The 26,051-nt window shown below is 51.1% G+C and overlaps 1 long non-coding RNA gene across 1 annotated transcript in view; it reads left to right on the top strand.

The window, feature by feature from the left end:
- Positions 1-23,768, top strand: part of LOC121019271 (uncharacterized) — a 111,795-nt gene extending 88,027 nt beyond the window's left edge. Inside the window, exons 2-3 of the long non-coding RNA XR_005785519.1 lie at positions 21,976-22,044; positions 22,782-23,768. This is a non-coding gene — a long non-coding RNA (uncharacterized LOC121019271). The remainder of the gene's footprint in view (positions 1-21,975; positions 22,045-22,781) is intronic.
- Positions 23,769-26,051: the final 2,283 nt, after the last annotated feature.

Raw genomic sequence — 26,051 nt, 5'->3', positions numbered from 1 at the left:
CCCATGTGTCCTCTCCTTTCACCAAGCCCTGGGCATTCTGTGTCCCTTGTTCTAACATGACAGCCTGAGCCTGCCAGCAACAGAAGGATGAATCCCCCTACCTGGGGCCCAGCACAGTTCAGACTGTAGGCAGAGAAGGGGAAACTGAGGCAGCTTCAGAGATGCTAACAATCCTGTTCTCTCTCATTGGTGTTCTGCAAGGGAGTCACTTCACGACATAGGCCTTATGAAAAAGGGCTAAGATTCGCAAATCAGGTTGAGGGAGTGACTTGAGCTAATCAGTGGAATCTTCTTGAAAGAGAAAGTGAGAAAGACCTTGGGAGTAAGGCCCAAGGATAGAAATGACTTGCTTTGAAGACAGAGAGGCCCTGAGATGAAAGAAGGGGGTGGCCTGTGGCAGAGTGACTGGAGGGAGGGGTTTGAAAGGTGGTTTGTCCATGTGGTGACCCTACCCAGGGTCAGGCAGGGGGCGAGGGCGCCAGAGAGTGCAGGGAGGATGCAGTGGGAGCTTTAAGGTTGGCTGTCTGGCTGAGGTCCAGGGCAAGGGGGTGGCGCTGCAGGATTAAAGGCAGCTCACACACCAAAGGGGCTTTTCAAACTCCTCAATATCTCAGCTGCCCCTTCAGTGGCCCCACAGGCACCTGAGGCCAGGCACCGGCTGCCCCCAGGTGAGGAGGTGTGGGCATGAGTTCCATTTCCCCACCAGGAAGCCCACTTGGGGGTCTACGGGATCTCTTACTTTCTAGGCCCTCAGCTCCATAGCCCCTAGTGTCTTTGCTTCCCCAAGAGCTGTAGCGGAGAGCGTGTGTGTGTGTGTGTGTGTGGAGAGAGAGAGAGAGAGAGAGAGAGAGAGAGAGAGAGTGTGTGTATGCATGTGAGCACTTAGGAAAGAGTAGTGTCAACTGTAGGGAGGGGAGATTTCCCGTCCCTTCCCCCTGGGAATAGAATGTACTGGTAGCAACTTCTCCATTCTAAGCAGAGCACAAGGGACACCTGGGTGGCTCAGTCAGTTGAGCATCTGAATCTTGATTTTGGCTCAGGTCATGATCCTAGGGTCGTGGGATTGAGCCCCATGTTGGGCTCCATGCTGAGCATGGAACCTGCCTAAGATTTTCTCTTCCTCTCCCTCTGTCCCTTTCCCCTGCTTGCACGCTCTCTCTCTAACCAGCACCCCCCACCCCTGCACTGGAGGAGGCTGTGCATGGAGGTATTAAGTAAGACATGGAAGCATACATCCACACAGAGGTCGTGCAAAGCCTCATGTACAGATGCCAGGCGGCCTTATCTGGAGTAACCCCAAACTGGAGACAACCCAAACACTCATCAACAGGTGCATGGGTAAACAAATTCCGGCACATCCATCCGATGGAACACTAGTCAGCAACAAAAAGGAATGAACTACTGGGTACATGCTGGGAACCACTTGGATGAACTTCAAGATAATTGTGCTGAGTGAAAGGATCCAGGCCAAAAAAGAGTACATGGTGTATGGTTCTGTTTATAGAAAACTCTAGAAAATGCAAACTAATCTATACTGACAGAAAGCAGAGTACAGGCTGCCTGGAGACAGGGAGTGGCTGGTAGAAAAGGAGGAGGGATTACAGAGGCAGGGGGAAGCCTTTGGAGATGATAGAAATGTTCATTATTTGCTTGTGGTGATGGCTTCCCACGGGTGTATGTGTATGTCCAAAAAGATCCAACTGTGCGCTTTAAACAGATCTGTTTATTATAGATCACTGATTCCTCAATAAAACTGTTTGAAAATATGCTGGGAGTGGTGATCAAGATGATGGTGATAAAGCTGAAGCAAAAGTTGCTGACAGGTCAACCGCAGTGTGAACAAGGCCACTGTGTTCAAGTGATTTAGGCCCTTGTCTGTCCCCAGAAGCCACGGGATGGGTGGGACAGGGCCTTCTTCACCTCTGTCCCCAGCACCCTGTGTAAGGCTTGCAATGCAGCAGGCATGAAATAGTCTTTTTGTTTATCTCCGTGATGACAGTCCAGCATGATAAATGCTACAGTATGAGAAACCCCGGGGGATGTGGGAACATGGAGGAGAGTCACCATCAGACAGCTCATGAAGGCTTCCTGAAAGAAGTCAGGTCTGAACTGGGGCTGGATGGGCAAGTACGGGCTTGCCAGGCAAAGGGGGCTTGGGTGTGGTAGGAGTGCCCCAAGTATAGGAAACAGCTTGTGTCAAGGTCTGGAAGCTTCACAGAACAAAAGGCATTATGGACATTCCGTGTGGTGGGAGCCACAGTAGGGAAAGGGAGAAACGGGATGTCAGACGGATGAATGGATGGACGGGTGGGTGGGTGGATGGATGAGTTTGTTGTGTCTATGGAGCCACAGGGAGCTCCTACGGTAGAGTGGGTTCTGAGATTGACCCTGGAACGCGACAGTCATGTCCCAGTTTTCCTCAAATGTGAGAGAGGCCTCTGCCATCCCAGTTGTCCACCTGGTCCAGTACCAACATGCCCACCCTGATACCAGCCCATCAGAAGCAAGGACAAGAAGGTGCATGGGTTTGTAGAGATACTCCCAATCTCTGCCTGCTGTCCCCTTCCCTGAGGAGAGAGTCATAGACTCTCCCCTTCCGTGAGGAGAGACTCTGTGACTCTAGCTGAGGAGCAGGTTTCCTCCCAGGCATTGCTAAGTTCTGCTGAGTTCAGGTCTGGAGTGAAGGAAGTGGAGGAAGTGAGAAGGATACAGATTGTGCTGGGCTCTTCCAGGCAGGCCAGCTGTGCTCCCCACACACAGGGTGGCCTTGGGCGGCACAGCCAGACCTGCCCTGCAGGACCAGGGTGAGCCAGAGAGACAACCTCCCGCCCTGGCTAGAGCCCACCCTATGCGTGTGGCCGCAGCTTCCCCAGCACAAGGCGTGCCTTGTGCCCCGGCTCAGCCTTTGTAGGGTGCAGCCACCCACCAAGGTAGGACCCTGTCACCCATCCTGAGGATCGATTTTCTCTGCACTGAGTGACCGGGGACTATGGAGACCACTTGCTCATGGGTGGTGAGACCCCAGTGGAGTGGATTTGTCCTGACACTATGTAGTACCATGCCCTTCCCTCTGGATCATGGCTCCCATGCCGTTATTCGTTCTACACAACTCTTCTCCCTAACCCCTGACACCATCTAAAGCCCTTGTCTGCCCACCCTCCTTCCTGCTCCGGTGGAGTGGCACAGCCCCTTGTCTCCTCCCAGCTCAAGCCCAAGCAATGGCCACCAGCCCTGCCTTGTGTGATTGAGACCCTGGCCCAGCTGGAGCATCTGTTCACAACCTTTGTTGATTTTCCTAACTGTCCTCTGCTGTGCCCGTTGGGGTTGGAGCATTATAAAGGGATACTGCCCCTCTTGTTCTCCAGGGCTGACTGTTCTGATTAACCATTGGGCTCCAGAGCAAGCTGTCCCAGAGATACTGCAGCTGCAGGGACAACTCTCAGCTCTCCCTGGTCTCCCTCCAGCTTTACCTAATGCCAGGCAAGGGCAGGAGCTGGTGCCCATCCTCCCTCCCGAGGCCTATCCTCAGCTTACCCTTGCTCCCCTGTCTCCCTGGAGGCCCCTACTCTCCCATGGCCTTGGTCACTTCTCCAGTCCTGGGGAGGGGCCGTGTAATTCCTTTTGCACGGTGGCTCCACCAATGTCCACAAAATAGTAGATTCCAAGGCTCCCTTTCATTCATGAATCACAGCTCTACAGGGGCCTTGTTTCCACCATGTTCTTAAAGAAGAAAAGGAGAGAAGGAAGGGGGAATGTCATGGTTACCACCACATCCCCTATTCCAGGGACTTTGAAACCTTTGGGGAAAGCACAGCGTGAATCCAGGTCAGCAGCAGCAGGGGCGGCCAGGGAACACCTCTGATGGCTGTTGGCAGAAATCACATGGTTTCAGCAGAAATCAATCCCTCCCTCCCTCCCGTTTCTTCTCTCTTGCCCTCTGGAGATGTCAGTGTTGATCAGGGAGGCCTGGTGGTTTTTGCTGCCCCTTCCCAGATGCCTCCAGGATACAGATCGGGAAGAGAGCTTAGGAATAGAATAAATATCTGTTTCAGATTCAAGTCAAAGCTATGTCTGAAAAGAGCAAGTGGGCTTCAGGACACAATGCAATAGAAAAGTAGCTGGCTCTGGAAAAGCGGGTGTGCAGGCTGAGACATTAACAGGCCAAGTCCACGTGTCCACCTTATAGATGAGGAACTTGAGTTCGGCCGGCCCTGATCTGGGACTTCTGAAGGCAGGGCCCTAGCATCCCCAGGGGATATTCAGGTGGCACTTCAGTCCTTTCCCTGTGCTGTCACTATACACACACCGATGCGTGCGTGCACACACACACACACACACACACACACACATACACACATGCACATACAGACACAGTTAATTCACAGCGTGCTGACCCGTCTACGGCTTTAAGATTGTACGAGTGATTTGAAGCACATAAATGATGCATCCCTTACATCCACACCCTGAGAGGTTCAGCGAAATCTCTGTCAAGTCACAGCAGGTGTGGGCAGAGCTGGCTGCACAGACCACCTCCTGACCTGGGGTTTTCCCTCTGAAGCAGAGCAGGTAGGCTTAAGCCCTTTGACTGGCTGTTGGGGAGACCAGGGAGGATGGATAAAATGAGAGGTTGGGGGAACATCAGAGTGGGTCTAAAAAAAGAGACTTGCCAAACCCATGGCCAGCTTCTGGGTCAGCTTTGGGAGCCCAGGCATAGAGGCTGAAGAGCGCGAGGCCCTGTCCCACTCTGCAGAGCACAGGCAGCTAGACACACAGAGAGAAAGCTGGCAGCCAGAGAAAGGTCTTGGACCAATTTTTTTCCACTGGTGAATCAGAGGAGAGCGGTAATGGGGGCCAGGCTGGCCTGACCCTGGTCACCTCTGTGAGTCAGAGCTGAGGTCCCTGTGCTAATCTTAGCCCCTTGGGGAAGACTTGTTGGGACTTGCCACCATGTCCTGACCACCAAACTACTCTTGGAGCTGACATCACCCTGGAAAGGCCTGGCCCATCAAAGCAGGACCGGAGTGTGGAGCCAGGGTGGAGAGGGGCTGGTCTGGCATTAGGCCTGCTCCCCGCTCACCTGTGACCTTGAGCAAGCCACAGCCAGCAGTCCAGCAAGATGAGCTCCCAGGTCCGCCCAGCTCAGAGAGTCTGCCAGACCAGGGCTGAGCTGAGGCCAGTCAGGAAGGGACCATGGCCAGGCCAGCAGGGGGCCTTCAGGCCAGGCCCAGCCCCGCCCCTGTCACAGCAATTGCTCACCAAGGACGTGACTCCTAAGGATGGACACCAAATGATGCCGCCTGGGTTCTGGGGCCAGGTGCACCCTAAATTTGTTGTGTGATTTTGGACAAAATTGCTTCCCAAATCCCTTTTCTACCCTGGAGGCCATACAGCTAGTGGTTTAAGGCATTGGATTTTGAAGTCAGACTAACTTGGGTTGGAATCTTTGTTGTAATGCTTAGTAGCTGGGGTAAGTCATTCAACCTTGCCAGGTCTCCATTCTCTTGCCTATAAAATGGGGCCAGTAACAGGACTTTCCTTGGGGGATTCTTGTGCGTGTTATGTGAGATACTGCTTGTGAGATGCTCAGCCCCAGTCTGTCACATAGAAAATATTCAGTAAACCCTCGCTACTGTCCTTAGCAACTACTACTTCTGAGCTTCAGCTACATTCCTTTATAAAGAGAGAGGGCGCGGAGGATGATTTCTGAGCCTCCGTCTCTAATCAGCAACCGTAGCTTTTACAATGAGTCTGGCAATGGGACTTGCGGGGAGTGAAAAGTGATGAGCTGTGGAGAGGTCCCCAGGGCTGCGGAGAAGGGGTTTTGAGATGCAACAGGGGGATTGCAGTTAAACATAAGGGGGGGCTGTGGGGAGCTGGCTGTGGGAGCCGAAGCCTAGCCAGGTTCTGAACCTCAGGGTCAGGGGTCCTGGGCGAGCCTCTGGTGTCTGGGAGGAAGCCTTCTCCTCGCACTCAAGCTGATACTCAATTTCCCACTGAATTCCATCAGGAGGATCTTTCTTTTTGTGCGGTTTCCCCTGGCGGTCTTTTCACCATGGTCTTAACCACAGTTGTGTCAAATGTGTGTTAAAAATGCTGCTATTAGAAAAGGTGCGTATGACTCTTCTGCTCCCTTTTTCTAGCATGCTGGGGTGTGTGTGTGTGTGTGTGTGTGAGAGAGAGAGACAGACAGACACAGAGAGAGACTCAGAGAGAGACAGAAAGGAGAGAGGGAGAGAACAAGAGAGGTTGCATCTGTGATCTGAACTGACAGATATCCTTGCTGTCTACCGGGGAAGCTGGGGCAGTCTTGTGGCTGTGACCTGATGCTAAGGGGAAGACATGGAAGTCCAGAAGGGCTGGACCCACATCTCTAGTCTCCTACCCAGGCCAGAAAGGGCCTACTTTCCTACCCAACACCAGGACCTGCCCTCCAGCAGTCGTGGAGGACAAGAAAGAACAGAAGCTCTCTTTTCTCTGGGGGAATGATTGCAGGGAGCCTGGGTGTGGCCAGGGCCAGGGCAGGAGGAATGGAGGTGACCCCTCTTGGGAAGATGTGGCCATGTGGGTGCCCTAAAAGGAACAAGGTGCCTGCGAGGGGCGAGGTGCTGAGTCTGGAGCATTTCATGTGTGTGGGAGTATCAGACTGCCTTCTCCCAGTGAGGAGGATTCTAGAACATTTGGAGGGCCTGGGTGCCTGCAAATCTGGGGAGCAGGGAGCACGATGAAGACTTGACGAGCATCCTTTGTCTTGTTGCTAAATGCTGGGGTCTACAGAGGCTGCTACGGAGGGAGTGGGGAGGGCCAGGGGCAATCCCTTGACATAGAGTGCTTTGACTCCAGGGTCAAGGGAACAGCTGTGAAAGCCACGGGCACATCTGGCTGGGGCTGGGCTGGAAGAGGGTGACCCTGTGGTCGGCAGGGAGCCAGGGACGTGGTGGAGACAGATAGGGCCCCTGTTTACTGCTGGGCGAGGTGTTGCAACAGGAAGAGGGCTGGGGGAGGAGGAGGCAGCTCAGGCGGAAACAATTTATCTGGAGCACGAGGAACAGCTGGGGAGGGAGGCCAGCTCTGCTGCTTTCCAAGGCCAAGTGGGACGTGAGGAAGGGATGCCCAGTGCCAAAGCAGCCAGCGGTCCCTGTCTCGTGCCCCCCACCTTCCCTGCAGCCTTGGAATCCAGCCCTGCTGTCGTCGCCCAGAGCAGAGCCCGTTGTCAGCCATTCCCACCCCCAGTCCCCAGCTTGGGGCTGCCCTTCCCATTGGGACAGCCCACCAGACTGCAGGTTTTATCTGCTGTTGCATGTATACTGCACCCCGCCATATGCCAGGCATTGTGCGTTCCTTTCATCTGATGACTATGTGAGATGGGTGTGTTCTCCACTTTCCAGAGGGGAAAACGGAGAAGTCATAAGCAATTTGTCCAGGGCCGCACGAAAAGTCAGGGCTGTGGAAGGAACTTGAGCCCACGTCTGTCTTATTTCCAGAATTACTCAGATGCTCCTGGGCACGTGAAGGGGGACACTGTGGGCCTGCCCTTAGTCCTGTGGGATGGCCTCTCTTCCTTAGCCTGGCCCCAGGACCCCTCACCCCCACCCAGCTCACAGCCCACTTCCAAGAGGCTGGCAGTCCCCACAGGCACCCCTCTCCTTCCCGGGTCTGATCAGGGAACCCTTCCTGTCATCTGCCTCTCCTAAGTCTCTGTGCCCACGGCCGGACACACGGAAACAGCTGCAGCTTCTGAGTGAAGATTTCTGGAGTTCAGGACTTCTCCTGGACCACTCCCTCACCTCTTGAAGTGGGTTTCCAGAATGACCTGGACAGCTGTGGTAGCCACAGACACCGACTTCTCTCCCGAAGGAGACCTGGAGAGATGGGGGGCAGGGCAGCAGAGCAAAGCGGATACCACTTAGAAAGACCTCTTGAGTTAGACCCATTTGTGAGATGGGAAAGAAGAGGCTTGAGGAACCCTTTCAAAGCAGGGCATCTCCACTTTTAAAACCCACCAGTTGAAAAACTGGAAAGGAGGCTCCAGCCCCACGTGCAGCTGATTCTCAGGGAATATCATTTCCCATCCAGAAGGACGTCACACATCCCATCTCACTTTGTGCCCTGAATGAGACTGGGACCTTTTTCAGGTCAAGGTCTTTGCCCTCCTACTTGTTTGCGTCTCATTCACGGCAGAGGGAGTGAAATGAACAAGAAGTGTGTGTGTGTCCCATAATGAGCCACACAGTGTCACATTCCGTCCTTGTGACAATCCTATAAAGCAAGTGTAACCACTCCCACTTTTCAGTTGAAGAAACTGAGGCTCAGGGAGGAAGGGACTGGCCCAAGTTCATATAACCAGTCAGTAGCTATAATTCAAATGGATGGGTATTGGGTACATACTGTGTATTGGGAATAATAAGTTACGCTGCTGTAACAAATAGCCCCCACATTTTAATACAAAAAAGGCTTGTTTTTCTCTCACTCAAAGTCTGCAGTTAAGACTCTTCAGGGCAATCATCTTCCACTCTTGTTTCAGGCCCCTTTATTCTGGGACTCTGTCATCTCTTCAGAGGGCAGGTGATGGAACAGTTGACGAATGCATTGGTCAGAACTAGCCCCATCGTCCTGCTCCCCTCCCACCCAAGGTGGGAGGGCCCGTTGCAGGCAGGTGGAATGTTGGCTGGCACCACTGTCTTTCCACAGCCATGCATGATGCTAGCCTGGGTCCATAGTTCCCTGCAGGGTCCCTGGACCCTACACAGGCTGAGCTCCCTCAGCAGGTGTGAGCTTAGGCCTCAGACTCAGGTGAGTGGGAAGAAGTTGGTGATATTATTCAAACACATCCAGGTCCATTCGTACTTCCTCAGGGGCTACTTCTCTAGGTAACGTTCTGTGGCCCCACCCACTGGGATCGCTTCAAAAGCTTTTCCCCTTCACTGTGTCCTCCAGTCCCTTCCCTGCAATGGCGTGGGCAGCAGGCTCCCCATCATGGCATGTACAATACAGAGAGAGACCTGAGGGGAATGACAAATCCAGCCCCTTGCCTCAACTTAGCCTGTCCCCCGACAGACTCACTGTCAGGCTCCTGGTTCAGTCTGCTTTCTCTCTCGGTTCAGCACCATTGGCATTTCTCTGATTCCCAGATCCCTGGAGAGGCACAGTTCTTTGCATCTGGGCTCCAGGTCTCCCCATGTGTCTAGGGCTGAACTGGGCCCCCAAGCACCTTGTCCGCATTCAGAGGCTTCCCTTTCCCTGCCTCCAGAATTCTACTAAACCAGGCTCTGCTCTCCCCTGAGGACGCTGGCACAAGAGAGGCTGTTTCTACTCATCCATTCAGGGAAGATGGGGGAGAGACCCCACAGGAGTGCTGGGCACCTCAAAGACCTTTTCTGTACGCTCCATACAGGAACAAAACCAAACCATGTGTTTTCAAAGAGCCTCCAGTTGCCTGCGATTCAAGTCCCTCTAGGGTATTAGGAAACTTAATGAAGAATTATGTGAAGTGCCTAGCACAGCATTCAAAGAAATAGTTAAAAAACATACATAGCAACATTACCTTTAAAATCTCTGATGTGGGATGCTCTCTGCATACGTGAATGCTTGCCATCTTTCCCTGAGCGCTGTGCCCCACAGCAGACCTGGCTGGGGCATCCCCCACAGCCGTTCTTCCCTCACTGCCCTTTTCCTCTGCCAGAGCCCGCCTCCCTCATAGGGGCTGTAAAGGCCACATGGTTGTTCCTCAGTCTCCCTTGCTGCTGCAAGGACCTGTGACTTCATTTTGATCAGTGGACCTGAGGGCTTGGGGGACCGTTATTCCTCTCTACTAAACTAGGTTCATGAATGGAAACTCTGCTCTTCTCTGGCTAGAAGTTAGCATCTAGAGGCAGTGCCTAGACCTCCAGCTGCCACTTTGTGACCACGAGAAGCCAGACCAGTGTGCTGAGGTTGGCCGGCCAAAAGTACAGATGAATCTCACATCGCTGATGACGTGCTTGAACCAATGAAGTAACCCTGGGACCACCGACCTTCTTGCCACTTTCAGTTAGGTGTTCTGTTACCTTTGGCTGAAGTCATTCTAACTGACACATATCTCATAATCAACAAATCCATAAACAAACTCATCAATTCCTTCCCAAATTCCTCTTCCTTCAAAGTTCCCCACTTCAACCAATGAGTTTCCTTTGCCAGAAATACTAGTAATCGCTGCTTCTTTCTCCACCATTTCTCTCATCCAGGCTGTCACCAAACACCTTGACTCTTTTTCTGAAGTCTCTTAGGTTGCTTGCCCCTGCCAGGATGATGATGACCATCTCCTTCTGGCTCCCCCGACTCTGATTTCTTTCCTCCAGTCCATTCTGTGCAGTGTGCTGAGTGCCTCTCTTCCCCGGTCATGTCACGCCAGTCACAACTCCATGCTCTTGCACTCGCTGTCCCCTCTGCTGGATGCTGTCCTCACTTCCTTCTCACAGAACCCCTGTGAAGCCTAGACCTGCACAAGGTGTTATTTTCTCCGTGAACCTTTTATTAACTTGCCCAATGAGAGTTGAACTTGCTTTTGTATTCCACCCAGAGCTCTGGTTTTAGTAGTCAGCAGATTGTAATGAACCTCATTGCCTATATATCTCCCCTACAAAACTGCAAGCAGCTCAAGGTGAGAGATGGTATCCTAGTTACCTCTGAACTTTCAGGACCCAACCATGGAAGGCAGCAGTGACTTAGAGATTCTTAACCCAGTGAATGAACAACTATGTAGAATAAATGGACTTCCTCTTGAATGTGGGCACCTGTCCTGGCTATCTATTGCTAATGTAACAAAATTTAGTGGCTTAAAACAAAAATAGCGTTTATTTTGCTTACAAATCTGAAATTTGGACAAGACTCAGGGGAAAGAGCTCATCTTTGCTCCACGTGGCATTGGTTGGGTTTGGCCCAAAGCTGGAAGCTAGAATCATCCCAAGGTCCATTTGTTCATATTATCTGAGGTTTGGTGCTGGCTGTTGGCTAAGACCTTAGCTGAGGTTGTCAGCTAGGAACTTGTACATGGTCTCTGATGTGCTGGGCTTCCCCACAACATGGCAGCTAGGTTCTAAGAGTGAGCATTTTAAGAGAGCCAGGCAGGAGCAGTGTCGACTCCTGTGGCTCTGCCTTAACAGTCACATGGCATCACTATCACCACATTCTATCCAGCAAGACAGGCACAAAGTCCTGCCCAGGTTCAAGGGTGGGGGAATGGGCTCTGCTTCCTGTTGGGGGAGTGACAAGCTTCTGGAAGAGCATGTGGGACCAGAAATATTGTTATGACCATTTTTTAGAAAATGCAATTTGCTTCAGGACCCCTTTAAGTATTTTAGTCAACTCTTGTCTACCATTCTCTCCAAACAGTCTTTAGTCTTCCTTGTGAGACCTTATGTGGAGAACTCCTTGGTCCTCTCCTTGTGATGTGCTTCTCTGAATGTGGTGTAGACATGTGGTTTAATGGGCAGATTACGCACTGTTAGGAAAACTGGGTTTGTAACCCATCTCTGCCACAGTCCGATTCTGTGACTTGGGATAAGTCATTTGGATTCCATAGGCTTCACTTCCTTCCTCAGTAAACAAGGAGCTGATGATACCTGCCCCATCAACTTTATAGGTCCCTCATAGTGGGAAACCATAATGGTTGCTTTGCCATCTGAGTCCCCAAGTGGGAGAAGCAGGGGTTAGTAGCCCCAGCCACGTGACTTGGGGGTTATTTGATAGTGGGCACAGTGGAGGCCATCCCGATTGATATCACTGAACACTGGAACATTGCTGGTCCTGATCATGTTTGACCAAAGCAAGAGCTGACGTGGTGGGAGGATGGCTCCTCGCTGCAATTCCACTCTCCAAATTCCATGTCCAGTTGGCAAGATCTAATTTATATCCAGAATCATAGCTTTAGGGGAGTCTGGGAAGTATAGTGTTTAGCTTTCTGGACTCTACGATACAGGAAGGCATTCTCAAAGGATTGACCCTGAGGCCAATTCAGCATACCCATCAGAGCAAACGCATCTTGGAATTACTCCAGCCCAAAGCCAGGTGACAAGAATTTACAGCCTGATATTTGGGATGGGATGGGGTGAAGGGAACAGAGGCACAAAATTACGTGAGATGGGCTTGGGATGGCAGATGGAGCTCGTATTAACTTTCTACCTCAGATGAAGACTACTATAGTGTATGGTGTGCGTGTGACTCCTTTAAAAGATCCTCAGCACAGCTGACAGAATATCTTTTTGCTTTATAAGTAAGGTATTAAATAGTATGTGAAATACCGAACACCAGCAGATGGCATGAGACTGTGAGGTCTGCATGTCCAGAGAGCCACGTCTCATTCACCCGTGTACCCTTTGCAACTAGCACCGTGTTGGACATTCAATAAATTCTTTATGAAGGAATGGATTTGTCAGTGTTCCACTGAGAAACTGACTTAGAGAATTTGACTCGATGTTCCCAGTGTGGTCTGATTAATCAGAGCCTGGTGGGAACGCCCCCTCCCCTGGTCTTAATATTATACTTCTCTTAACGTGGCCCAAGATTATATTAGTCTCCTTGGCAGCCACACCACACAGATGATTCACATTGAGCTTGAGGTCAACTATAGTCTCTGGGTCTGTTTCACATGAACAACTATTAAGTAAGGCAGGGCTTCCCCATCCTGTCCATATGCAGTTGATTTTTTTGAACTAAATGCTTTTTGTAACATTTCATCCTGCTGAGTTAGTGTCCATCCTCCTAGCTTCTCAAGATCTTTTCAAGTCTTAAGTCTTAACTCGATGTATTATTCATCCCTCTTAGAGTTGCTTCATCCATGATTGTGACGCAGAGGCAATCTGCATCTTCCTGCGTGTTCATGGCAAAAGTGCTGAATGAGGCAGGCCACCAGAGACCTCCCTATGTGTGGTTAGCAACTTTGTAATCAGTGTAACTGGGGAATTGTAACTTAACCATCTCCGATCCTATCTATAGTCTCACCATTTTGTCACAAAATATGACCAGAGACAGTTTCAGGTTGGAGCAGTGAAGCATACCCCAGTCTCTGGTACCTGGGTCAAAAGGGAGAATGGGGTCAGCAGGGTACTATTCGCTTTTCACAAAGCGACCCTGGCTCCTGGCACCTTTGCTTTCTCCTATAGGCTGTCAAAGACATTCCTTCATGTATCAAGAACCATGAAGATGTTTAGACCTGGTAACCCCACCACGGTGTTACCTGCTGTGATCTAAAAGTCCAGATGCAGGGAAATGGCAAAGTCGATGGTGGTACAAACTCTCCGTGGAACCGGATGGGTATTATTAAAACAATAATTATTTTTAAATTTTTTTTCAACGTTTTTTTTTTAATTTATATTTGGGACAGAGAGAGACAGACCATGAACGGGGGAGGGGCAGAGAGAGAGGGAGACACAGAATCGGAAACAGGCTCCAGGCTCCGAGCCATCAGCCCAGAGCCTGACACGGGGCTCGAACTCACGGACCACGAGATCGTGACCTGGCTGAAGTCGGACGCTTAACCGACTGCGCCACCCAGGCGCCCCCCAATAATTATTTTTAAAAACAGGGGGCTGGGGGAACTGAGATGTAATGTGAACTCAAAAAGCAAGCCACAAAATGATGTTTACCCCATGAGGGTAAATATGTTAAATCATGTGCATGCCTAGGGGGCATCTAAATATTGTAGAAACTGGGTTAAGGAGACAGAACTAAGGGCAATTTATTCTATTTTCCAAACTTTCAGTAACCCTATAGAAAGCAGCTTCTGAGACAAAGATTAAGTGAAGGCATTTTACTGAGGAATGTGTCCAGGGAGCAGGAAGGAGGGACAGCGATGTGGGGAGGAAGGGAGAGAGCTGGCCTTTAGTACAGAGGGTCACTGGGTCCCACAGGACCTCGGGGCTCCTGGTCGCTGAGGGAAACTGGGAGCCCTCATCAGCTCCAGCTTCATCCCCTACGGTGCCAGCTCTCCTGCACTCCTGGTTTTGTATGTGAGGGCGCCTAGAAGGTTCCTGGGGAGCTCCTGCTGGAGAGTGGGCATGATGCCATGCAGTGGTACCCACGGTGAGTGTGGCCAGGGGCAGGGATCTACAGGCTGGATGGCACGGGCCGGGGATGGTGGGGGAGGGTGGGTCACAGAATCTGATGTGCCGCACGGGATGGGTCCAGCTCTGCTGATGGTTTGTAACTAGAGAAGCTGTTCTATCCCCTCTCTTTCTGGACATTGGCCTCACCATCTCTGGCATCCAAATTCTATCCTGATGGTCAGGAGAACACACAGTTCCCAGGGAGGCTTGCTTTCCCAGGAAGGTGAGGGTTCGGCCATCTCTCTCATCAAAGTCTCTTTTTAAGCTCTGACATATTCTGGAGTGGCCCCGACACACTTTGTATCATCTGACCTGAGGACAATTTTCTTTTGTGGGAGGGGGGTTGTTTTCCCACCACCTTATTCCCTGTTTGTTGTTGATGATAGTTTTTGTTTTTCTTCTTTGTTTTGAGTTTTTCATGGGGCCACATTGATCGTTTGAGTGCCCTTCTCCAGACCACTATATTTCTTTATTTGGAAACTCTCTGCTTTCTCAAGGTCCACCCACCACAACCACTCCCTTCCTGCGACATTGTGAATGCCGGGATGATAAAGTCCCCTCTTTCCTAGGTCCGCATCCTTTCATGTACCACCGCACGTCTCTTAGTTGATCAGAATTTGGTGTATCCTGCCAGTTCTGTGTGTTGCTTTTTCAGAGATTAAATTATCAGCCAAGCAAGAATGCAGCAGGTGTCCTGGCTTCAGCGGATGTCCTTGTAACTGGAACCCCATCATTCCAGCCAAGACCTGGCTTCTGCCGATTTGGGGACCCTGATCTTGGATGTGGAGAAATACCCCTCTTCGCTCTCCACAGAAGGTCAGGAATCCTCTCAGCCTCCAAGGATGGGGTCTCAGAGAAGGGAGCTCATAAACACAGCTGGTTTCTTGGGAGCCAGTCTTGCAATCCGTTGGAAGCAGAGGGGAGGGAGACGCCAAGCTTCAAACCTCAGCTCCATCACTCACTGGCTGTGTGACTTTGGGCAAGTTGCTAAACTTCTCTGGGTATCGGTTTCCAAATACTGTAGATGCTGGAACTGTCTTGATCTTTCCAGAAAGTGTCAGAGGAAGGTTTTCCACACATAGCCATGTTGACTATTGCCTGACAGTGAATGAAAGATGTCATTGCTTATAGTCTGATTTCAGAGAGGCTAAGTGTGGAAAAAAAAATGCATCTTGGAACCGATGAAATAGGTTATCTATTTGTAGGGTGTTGTGAGAATTACATGATTTAAAAGATGTAAAGCAGGGAGAGCCATGGCTGGAACATAGCACAGTGTGTATGTGTGTGTTCGTGTGTGTTCGTGTGTGTTAGCTTTGGATAATGGAGGAGGATGCCAAGGATGGATGCTTCTGAAGAGAAGATAGTAAGATGGCTCACCTTCTACTGTCCCTCCCAGTAAACGGAGATTTTTGTTTTTCTGAGAATCATCTGTCCGATGAGACAGTGCCCCTGGCCCCCCTTTCTTCCAGGTGTATGATGTGCTTTGTGACTAATTCTCACCAACGGTATATGGGAATCATCACTTTCCAGCTAAGGGGTTTCAAAAGGAAACATGTCTTCTCCATACATGCGTGTCCCCTGGACAGTTGGAAAGGTCTGGGGGCATGTGGGATGATGGAACCACAAATGGAAGAAGCTGGGGTCCCGGAATCCCCACCTGGAGGAAAGTCATGGGCTAACCCACATCGGACTGCAACAAGCCACAGTTGAGTGTAGACACTGATGTTTAGGGGTTAACTTAACCCTAGCATTACCCTGGCTAAACCTATAGTCAGTGGCATCTGTGGAGGGAACTTGGAAAAATGGGAGAATGCTTCAGAGAAATTCAAGAGACTACAAAATCAGGGTCTCACTCACCGTGTTCTAGTGCCTCTAAAAACAGTTGACAGCATCCAGCCTCCCCTGGCCTCCCCCACACAGTGCTGACTTTATACTGAAGTTTTCATCAACAGACCATTCATTCAACATGCAATGTGTCTCTCCCACATGTTAGCACAGAGTCCCTGCGTGACGGGGCTCTGCTGGGTGTGGTCTCGGCACGGCCCCCCATCCTGTGGTCAGGCCCACTCCTGCAGCCCATTCATCATCCTGACATCCAGAAGAGACCCCATCAATCACAACACCTCATTTGCTAATGTGACTTCCTTCAGTGGCGCTCCGCCAGGGAGGGAGCCCCAAACGTCCCGCGGTGGGTGGGTAAAGTCGGGGACAGCAGTCTGGACCCTACAGACCCACAGCAGGGCTTCCAGACCCCCAGTTCCAGGCCCCAGGGATCGGACCCGAGGGCTTCTGTCTGTGCTGGGGTCACCATGGCTGAGCTGCCAGATTTCCCCCGGGAGGCGGTGGGGGGGTGGAGGGGGGGGGGGGCGGGTCGGGGGGGAACGGGCAGGGACCACTCCAGCTCCGCCTGGAAGGCTGCAAAATCCAGCGCCACTACCTGAAGTGAGCTCTGAGTTTTATTTCTTTTTTGTTTGAAAAAGTAAATAAAAAAAAAAAAATCCAAACCCAAATGGTTTGTCTGCATTTTCGTTCAGTATGTTAGTATCAAGATGAAATAGTCTGGGGCTGCTCCCCAGTTCACCTCTCAGATCATAAAACCTCTGTAGTGACTGAAAGCAGGAGTCCATCAAGTGGCTTTCTGTTCTCCTCCTCTGTGCCCCCAGGGCTAGTTACAAGGAATCCAAGTTACAAAGTGCAGGCGCCCCTGCGGCCGCCTGGGGCCCCAGGTGGCCTCAGAAGTCGCCCTGCCTGGGATGAGTTTCTCATAACCCAGGGCCACAATTGGGTGTGACAGGTTGACCCGGGTTTTCAGAGGTACCTATCCCAGACTCCTGGGCAGGAGTCTCTTCCCTCCCACTCTTCGCCCTTGCCTGGTCCAGTGAGTGGGCTCTGGCTTAACGGGCAGGGCAGCTAGAGGAAGAGCCATCTAGAAGAAAGTGGCCCAGCCTACAGATGAGACAAGCCTCCTGCGTATGAGCTCGGTCCCCCTCACCCCTTCCAGGACTGCTTTACTGTAAGCCTTTCACAGGAAAGTAAACCCTATAAAGTGAAGTATTTGCGACCCATGAGCTCTGCTCATCAAACATTGCAACCTGGGAAAAATGAAGCTGCTCCAAAATAGAAAAGAGCAAAATTGGAAACAATAAAATTTTAATGAATACATTCAAACGTCATTAATTGTTCCATTTGATACTCATGAAAATTTTCCTCCATTTGAAAACAATTTGTACCTTTTATTTTCTCGCCCTGTACAGATTCCTGCGTGTATGTGATGATGGCTGGGAAGTTGGAGCCAATTGTAAACTAAATGAGTAAACTTCAGCCAAATAATTTCAAAAGCAAAATTATAAAAATTCTTTCCAAGTATTTTATAGCAAAATAATTCCATTTAATGTGGGATGTGGGTGCATTTTAATTCTTTTATATACTCTGGGGTAGAACCTACAAAAATAAGACTGTCTAGGACCCAAGGAGTCCTGCCTCCCTCCTCCGCCCCTCCTTTCCTTTCCCTCCCTCACCTCCTTTTCTCTCTTCTCCAACGCCTCTTTCTCTGTGGTTTCCAGGAAGCATCAACAGAATCTCCTGCTAAAAATATTAATTTTTATAAAGGCACTGATTCTTAGCATTCTGAGGCTTCTCCTTGGGAGTGGTAAATGTTACACAAAAGGATTGTTATTTTTGCTTCTCTCTGGTCCCTTAGCTATTCCTAAGGACAGCATACTCTGCTGAAAGGGACACTTCCTTACAGCAAAGGAACTGAAAACACCCTGCCCCCAGCTCCTCCGTGCACGTGCACGACTGGCCCCCTCACTCTGGCTGGCTGGGCGATGGGTTGCCATTGTGGTGCGTGGATTCTGTGATAAGCCTAGAGGTTCAGCCGGCAGCAAATAAATGCTACAGTCTGTGCCTTAGCTAAAAGGTCCTTTTCCTTTTTCCTTTTTTTTTTTTTTTTTTAAGATTTGGCATATTTTTATTTGACTATATATTGAGTTATCCATATACATATCTGTCTGATTTCACCCTGTGTCTAGAATTCCTTAGGTATAGGTTCCTCTATTGCTTTTTCAACGAGACAAGTGGGCCACCCAGCAGCCTGCCCCTTCTTGCCAAAATGCACAGACCCTTGGGGCTCACAGGTAGCTTTCCCATCTCCTGGGAAAACCACCTTGAAGCACCTGAGTGACTCATGGAGTAGGGGGGTGGCCCACAGGCCCCTCAGCAGGGATGGCCATTTGCAGAAGGGAGCTCCTGGGTGAGGAGAAGGACTCCAAGGACACCCCCGGAAAGCCCTCCTGGCACCCTCTCAAGCAACACTGAGTTGTCTCGGCCTAGGGAAGTACGTTCCAGAATGTCCTCCGAGGTCCCCCACTAGAGGCTAGCCGCACTTAACTGCAGTTTCCCTCCTTCCACTTCCCTCACACCCTGCTCTCCAAATGGCAACTCCCAAGTGGCCCCTGCCCTGCGGCCTCAGCCCTGTCCCCTGTCCATGCACTGCCTGTGGCCCCAAGCCTGCACCTGGCTAGCTCCCCTGTCTCCTTCAAGACTGAACTAAGGTACCCCCTCTCCCAGGAAGCTTTCCCCAACTACTCTCCCTTCCCAGATGTTCTGCTCTGTTCACTGTGTCAGATAGATAGAGAGAGAGATAGATAGTAGATAGATAACAGATGGATAGATCAATAGATAGATAATAGATGATAGATAGATGATAGATAGATAGATACATAGATAGATGATAGGTTTAATTGTTGCTCCATCAGATTGAGGCACGAGGGAGCCTCACCCATCACTGTGCTGCCCCCACTGGGCACATGGTAATGCTGAATGAGTGGATGGATGGTTGGACAAGGGCAAGGCTTGGGGAAGCAGGGAGTTGAAACAGATATCCAAGAGGCAAGGATAAGCTGTGGTCTCCAAAGCTCCAGGGACAGCACGGGGTCACGTGAGGCCCAGAGATGAGGATGATCATTTCCAGTTTTGCTCCGCCCCTCATCTGCCATCTCTTGGGCGATGAGTGTGTTGTCATCTGGGCAGGAAGATGCGGCCCCTGCCAGGGGAGCCTAAGTGCTGCCCTTCTCTCCTTCCCTCCCTCCCCAGTGGCAGGGGCGGGGCCCACCATGGCGGGCAACCACCAGCTTTGGGTGCCAGACCACCTGAGCTCCAGCCCCACCTCTGCCGCCTGCTCGCTGTGGAATGTGACACACATTCTTCCACTTCGCTGGGCCTCCACCTCCGTGATGGCAACGCTTGCCTTGCTGAGTTGCTGTGCGGATTTAAATACAGGAATCCATAGGAAGTGCCCAGAATAGCGCCCAGCATGCAGTAAGGCATTAGCACTTGTGATGCCAAGCCACACTCCCCACCTCTCCCTGCCTCCGGCACTAGCCTGAAGAGAGAGTCAGGGACAACCTGAGGTCACCTAGGGTCAGTCTGAATTCAGAGTCAGGATATAGCTGCACATGGGGACTCCTGAAACACCCTCGGCACGTTCTCATTAAGCCACCAAAGTGCCTCTGAATCCCAAGAAAGGAGCAGGTTCTGAGGGAAGCCTGCCTCAGGGTTGCCTCAGAGATGCAGGGAAAGGGTGGTCTTGTTCCTCACAGCCAGGCCTCCTCCATGCTGCTCCCCTGCAGACGATCTTCTCACCCAGCTCCGCACAGCCATCAACACTGAGCATTGTCAAGGCCAGGCCCTGGCACACAGCGTGTGGGAAACACTATACCTATTGTCACCCTCCCTGCCTGGGTTCAGACGCCAAAGACAACAGGGCACCACCCCAAGCCCAGTGCCCTGTGCCTGCCTGCCAGGATGAAAGCCTTCCCAGGGTGAATAGGAAGGAAGAAAGCCACCTTCTGTTCTGGAAATGTCGACTTGCCTCCCTATCCCCTTGGCTCTGCTCTGTGCAGTCGTTTCCCCAGAGACCCATCATCCCTATCCCGGGCCCCCATCTCCATGGTTGTAAACATGAGACTGGGGCCTAATCAGAAGCACAGCCTCCTCCAGTGTTCTCCTTTCCACCCAGGCACGGCTGGGACTTTCGGGAGATGCAGAAAGGCCCATGGGAAACCAGGACACTGTCACACAATGAGGAGTGGCTTTTCTAAGGTTTGCTTTATAGAAATCGGGGGTGGGGGTGGGGGGGAAGAGCAGTTCCATCCATCCTTCGAACTTGGCTCGTACTTCAAAGCCCAGTTCACTCCCTTCCTCCCGGAAGCCTTCCCTGACTATCCCAGCCCACAATCCCTTCCCTTTCTCAGTTCTTTCTGCAGCTGTTCTAAACCACCCCCATAAATAAGTGCGTTTGACCAGGCTGGTGGTCCGGCTGAGGCGGGTGTGGGGCCTGGGAGCAGATGCCCCTCTGCACAAATGTTGCTCTCTGATGGCTCCTGTGGCTGTGCCGGACCTCCCCACTATCTCTTATCTCACCCACAGTATGCTCCAGGGAAGAACAAAAGGCAGCTGGCCTCCTAGCCCAGCTGGGGTCACACACCTAGAACCACTTGTGAGCACTGGAACCCAGGGAGAGGGGAAGGGACTTAGGCCGGCCTGCAAGCCCGTTCGAGTCTGCAGCTCGTCTTTCCTCTGCTCGCCTGAACAAGGACCCTCTAGTTCTTGTGCTCTGGGGAGAAGGGGGCTTAGAGAAGGTCCCTGCTCTGCTCTCTGCCTCATGACAGCAAAACTCTAATTCATTGAGGATCAGTGAGAGCTAGCCCATCTCTTCTTGAAGCCAGCCAAGCTCTTTCTTCATCCTTAATCTGCTGAACATCGAGACAAGTTTCTCTCTTATTTGACTCTTGTCCTCAGGCCCCATTCTCCAGAGGGGTGGTCCCTCCTCACCTCGCTGTCCCTGACCTATCCCCTTTTATTCACTCTCCCGTCCTAGACCCTCTTGTCTTTGGCCACCTTCCCCCTTGTCTGCGGCCAACCCTGGTTGACTAGGGCTACCACTGGCACCTGAAGGCCTTTCCCTCCTCCCAGGGGCGAAGTGAAGGGTTGTCCATAAAGTGGGGAGGCAGCCACACCCCCTCCTCACTGGGCTTCTGGTAGCCTCATGGGGCATCCCCGTTTCCTCTGGAGACCTTGCAGGCAACCTTGAGCTTATGAGGAGCCCATGTCTACCTTCACCCTTTTCTCTCTTTGCTCCCCCTGTGACCCTCTCTGTTCTCTCCTCCTCATGTTGCCTATGATGTCAGGAAATAAGTGTTTCATCAAACTGTCTGATGTATGTGGTTCATGAGGTGAGAAGAGGGATACACTGGGACCCCCTCACAGGCTCTAAAACCTAAGCGGGCTTGGCCATTACTCACGGGCCTTGCCAAAGCAGATTCCCTGGCCCCCCGCCCAATGATTCGATTTCATAGAGCTAGAATGGGGCCTGGGATTCTGAATTTTTAATGAGCACCCCAGGTCATGTGCCTCTTATGTCTGAGCCCTGTGAGGGAACAGAGCGGGATGAGGTTGGTACCCCTAGGAAGTTCACCTGCTGCCTTGGTGCTATGTGGAGCAATGGGTTTAATGCACTCTCAGAAGTAGGCAGGATCAGGGAAGCATTTGAAGCTGGCTTCTTTGAGGAGGCAGGACTTGGGCTGGGTCTGAGGGCCTGGTGGAATTAATCCATAGAGAGGAGGAAAGACACATCCAGGCACCAACTGGAGGAATAATGGCTCCGAGGGAAGGAAGTACAAGAGTGGGATGCGGTGGTGGGCTAATGAAGGGACCATTTACATGCTTTGCCTGGATAACCTCTTGGAGGGATTGGCAAAAGGAGAGGCAATGGAGAAGGAGGATGTAGAGAAGAAGAAAGAATGGACTCCCAGAAAGGTTGGAACTAAAGGTTTCGAATATCTAGGTAAGCCCTGAATTCCAAGTTCTGATGTCACTTCTCTCCTTTAGTCCCTAGTCAGGGCAAGAGTGCAGGTGAAGCCAGACCTGGGATGGGGATCAGTGCTGTGTGTGGACCTGGGCCCGGGTAAGTGTTCCACAACCCCAGACCACCCTTACCACAACACTCCCCCCACCCTCCCGCCAAGCTTCAGCCTTTCCTAGCTAGGATGGCAGACTTGCTGTGATGATCTGAGGCCACCTGCTGCCCATTTCCCTGCCCTGGCACCTGGCTTAGGGGCTGGCCTTGGCCTCCTCATGAATGATCCCCACTGGCCCCCCACCCCTTTTCATGCTCACTGTGCTTATGCATGTTGGCCCTGCTCAAGAATCTCCTCTCCTGTGCAAGCTCAGTGTAAATTGAAAGCCAGTGCCAACAAGGAATAAAGAATGGAGGGAGAGACCATGAGGAATGTGCCCAAGACCCCCAGGAGAGGGAGCCCTGGCCTGGGAGACCCCACGCCTAGGCTCTGGTCCCAGCTCTGTCGGGTGTGGTCTTGGGCTGGCCATTTTCCTCTCTGGGCTTCAGATCTTTTTCCTATAACATGAAGGGGTTGAAAGAGCTTTCCTGTTCCTGGATGCTATCTCGGGGGGGAAGCCCTACAAGGAGAACATTAAGGAGATATTAAACTAAGACCAGGCATTGTGAGGTCGGCGGCACCTGGGGGAAATCTGCTTGGACTACGCACAGAAGGAGGGAGTTTTATCTCTGAGGTGGAGGCCACGGCCCAGGCAGTCATGAAGAGACACCGACAGTGTTTACCAAAACCTGATAGCAGGCACTGTGTAGCAAGTTTTGACTGATAATGTGTCATGTTTGGGCAGGTAGGTGTTACCCTCATCTCAGCTGTGAGGAAACCATCTCAGAGTGCACGTGCCCAAGGTCAAACGGCTCCTGGGATGGAGCTGGGAGTCACCCTGCGCTGATCCAGGCGGAATGCAGACATCCGGAGGCCATTGGGAAAACTGTTTTGTGTGGAAAGCCTTACTCTGCTGGCGGAGGAGGCTGCCTCAGAGTCCGCCCAGCCTGGCCGCTGGCTCCAGGAGCTCCGCTGGGAGCTGCCTCTGAGCCTAACCTGTGTCCACCCCCGCGCCCAGGGAGCCAGCCTCTTCACACTCCCGGCCATGGAGCAGGCCCTACGGCTTTGGAAGGGGACGTGGAGCCCCCAAAACAGAGGTTCCATTAACCCCCCAGGCGAAACCAGTCAGTCTCTGGCTAAAGCACAGCTGGGGTGTTTCAGATTAAACCGGAGTCTTCTTTGTGAAAAGGAAATGACAGAAGAGAGAGGCCCGGGGGTGCTAATTCAGCTTCTCAACTGACCGCTGAGCCCTGGGAGAAGCACTGCTGGGGACAGGAATGATGCTTTGTGCCTTTTTCAGAAATAGCTTTTAAATGAGTGAGGCATACAATAGAATTTCAAACATTAATTATCATTTGGGGATGCTATGTAGGTGCCAGTAACTGTTTTAAATGCTTCAAATGAATTAGCCTGGTGAGTCCTCACAATAGCTCTAGGAAATAGATATTACTAGCCCACCTTACCAATGTAGAAACTGGGGCACAGAGAGGGAAGTGACTCGCCCAAGGTCACGCAGCTGGTAAGTGGCAGAGCAAGGGTTCAAGGAGAGCAGGCTACTCTTTTGACCAGGACCTCACAGGGCAGGTATGAGCCTGACGCTCCCAACCCCAGGCCTCGGCCCTCAGTGCCCCATCCTCTGTGGGTGTCTGCAAGGGAAGATAAGCGTCCATGGTCTCTCACTGCGGGGGAGGGACACCTGGGATCTGGCCCTCACCTCGAGGACTCCCCTTGTTCCACAGGGGCCCTTGGCAGACTCCACTTAAAATCAGTGTAAAGTGTTTAGAATAATGCTGGCACAAAATAAATGTTCAAGCCAGAAATTATATGTGAATATGTAGAAAAGGCAAGCTCAGTAACTGACTCTAGAGAGGATTTGGCACTTTCCAAGGGCTTGGGTTAGATTGAATTTAATGATTTGTAAATATTTATTGTTGTATCTACAGTTTAAATGCACTCAGACTAGATTTTAGATTCCACATGTAACTGATTCCCACATCCAGATTTTTTAAATCTAAAAAGAGTAAGTATAACACACAATAAGTTTTCTCATTATTTCCTCACTTTGTGTCTCAGCCTTTCCATTTCCTGCATGCCTCAATAAATAATCTTAAATCAAAATAAACAAATAAATGAATGTCTAAGCAGGAGCTATTATATGAGTATTAAAGATATTGACCCTTTGGCTGCCATTTGTCAGACATGTAACAGGAATCAACGGCCCTCTAAGACTGGAGGATCCTGGTTGGTGGCAGGCTCTCAGTTTTGCCGAGCTTCTGGAACGATTGGGGTACTTCCGCTCATGAGATAAGGCAGGGCAGGAAGAGCTGAAGTGCTCTGCATGACAGAGGGAGAAATATTTGGAGTTGGAGAAATTCTGGGACGTAGGGAGAAAAGGGGAGAAGGGAGTGAGAGAAGAGGGGTGTGGAAAGGTGTGGGTGGATTCCAGAATACGGCCCCCAGACCTCCTGAGAAGTCCGGTGGGGTAATGTTTGGTTCGAATGTGGTTCCCCTGTCTGAATCTGCATCCCAGTTGACATGAAATAGCCGTCTCAGACCATGAAGCCACTTACCCCTTTGCTCCCCAAACTGGCAAACCCAAACCGTCAAGATGCCTAGGAACACCAGGAGTTGGTATTTGGATTGCGCAGGTCTTTTTAAACCCGGTTTGTTATTTGGCGGTGTGTTTTCTTCATGGTTAGGATGGACATTGTGGTGTGTCTTCTTTAGGACTGTAGGACTCCATCCTCCGTCGCAGGGAAATGCTGCAGCAGGGAGCCTCCAACGGTCGGCTGTCAGAGCTACCTTGCCCAACATCACAGGTATAACAGTAACCCATGCTCTGTAATAAATTGCCCCAAAACATGGGAGCTTAAAACAACAATTATTATCTTGAAGTTTCTGTGAATTAGGAATTTGAAAGCCACTTAGGGGGGTGGTTTTGGCTTAGGGTTTCTGATGAGGTTGCAGTCGAACTGTCGACCAGGACTGCAGTCATTGGACCCAGTCCCCTGACTGGGGCCGGGGGACTGGCTTTTAAAGGTGTCTCACTAGAATGGCTGTGGGTGGGAGGCCTTGGTTTCTCACCACGGGGGCCCCTCCATAGGCCTGCTTGAGTGTTCTCACAACACGGCAGCTTTCCTTCCTTCAAGAGGGAAGCCCTAAAAGAAGCCATGATGGCTTTTGTGACCTAGTCTTGCCATCATGACTGCCGTGCTCTCTTTGTTAGAAGCAACTAAGTCCAGGTTCCATTCGAAAGGAGGAGAAGTAGGCACCATCTCTTGGAGGGATGGATATTAGACAATTCATGGACGTACTTTTAAGCCACTAAAATGCCCCACTCCTGGAGGAGCCCATATCCAAAGATGAAAAGGCCCCCACCTTGGGACAACTCTGAAGGACCCTCTCAGCTTCAGAGCTCCTTGTGGGGTCCACCCAACCTTCACTGAGATGCAACACAGCTCAGCTTTCCCCTGGCCGATCCTGCCTGCACATGTGATATTCCCAAGAACACTACTGATAAACCTCCTGCACTCTCCACCTCAGAGCTGTCTTCCCAGGGAACCAGCTTGTGAAAATAGCGTGTTCTGTTACTGTGCTAAAGATTTCCTGAGTGTTATACCTATCTATTTCTTTTTTTGTGGATTCTGCTCTTGCGAGTGCTTTTACAAAGGCCTTCTAATCCTGAGATGAGATATTACCTAGATCTTGTTCCAGGTTATCAGTGATTTCAAACTTTACTCTTAATTAAGTAATATAATTGGGGTTTATTTTAAAATTTTTTAATGTTTTTATTTATTTTTTAGCAAGAAAGAGAGACAGAGGGTGAGCAGGGAAGGGACAGAGAGAGAGGGAGACACAGACTGTGAATCAGGCTCCAGGCTCTGAGCTGTCAGCACAGAGAGAGCCCAACACGGGGCTCAAACCCACAAACCACAAGATCATGACCTGAGCCGAAATCGAACGCTCAACCGGTTGAGCCACCCAGGCACCCCATAATTGAGATTTATTTTAATGT

Source organism: Herpailurus yagouaroundi, unplaced genomic scaffold (genome assembly GCF_014898765.1).
Source record: "Herpailurus yagouaroundi ecotype Mexico unplaced genomic scaffold, PumYag 221, whole genome shotgun sequence".
NCBI classification, from domain to species: Eukaryota; Metazoa; Chordata; class Mammalia; order Carnivora; family Felidae; genus Herpailurus; species Herpailurus yagouaroundi.
This window is presented reverse-complemented; position numbering and strand designations above follow the sequence as displayed.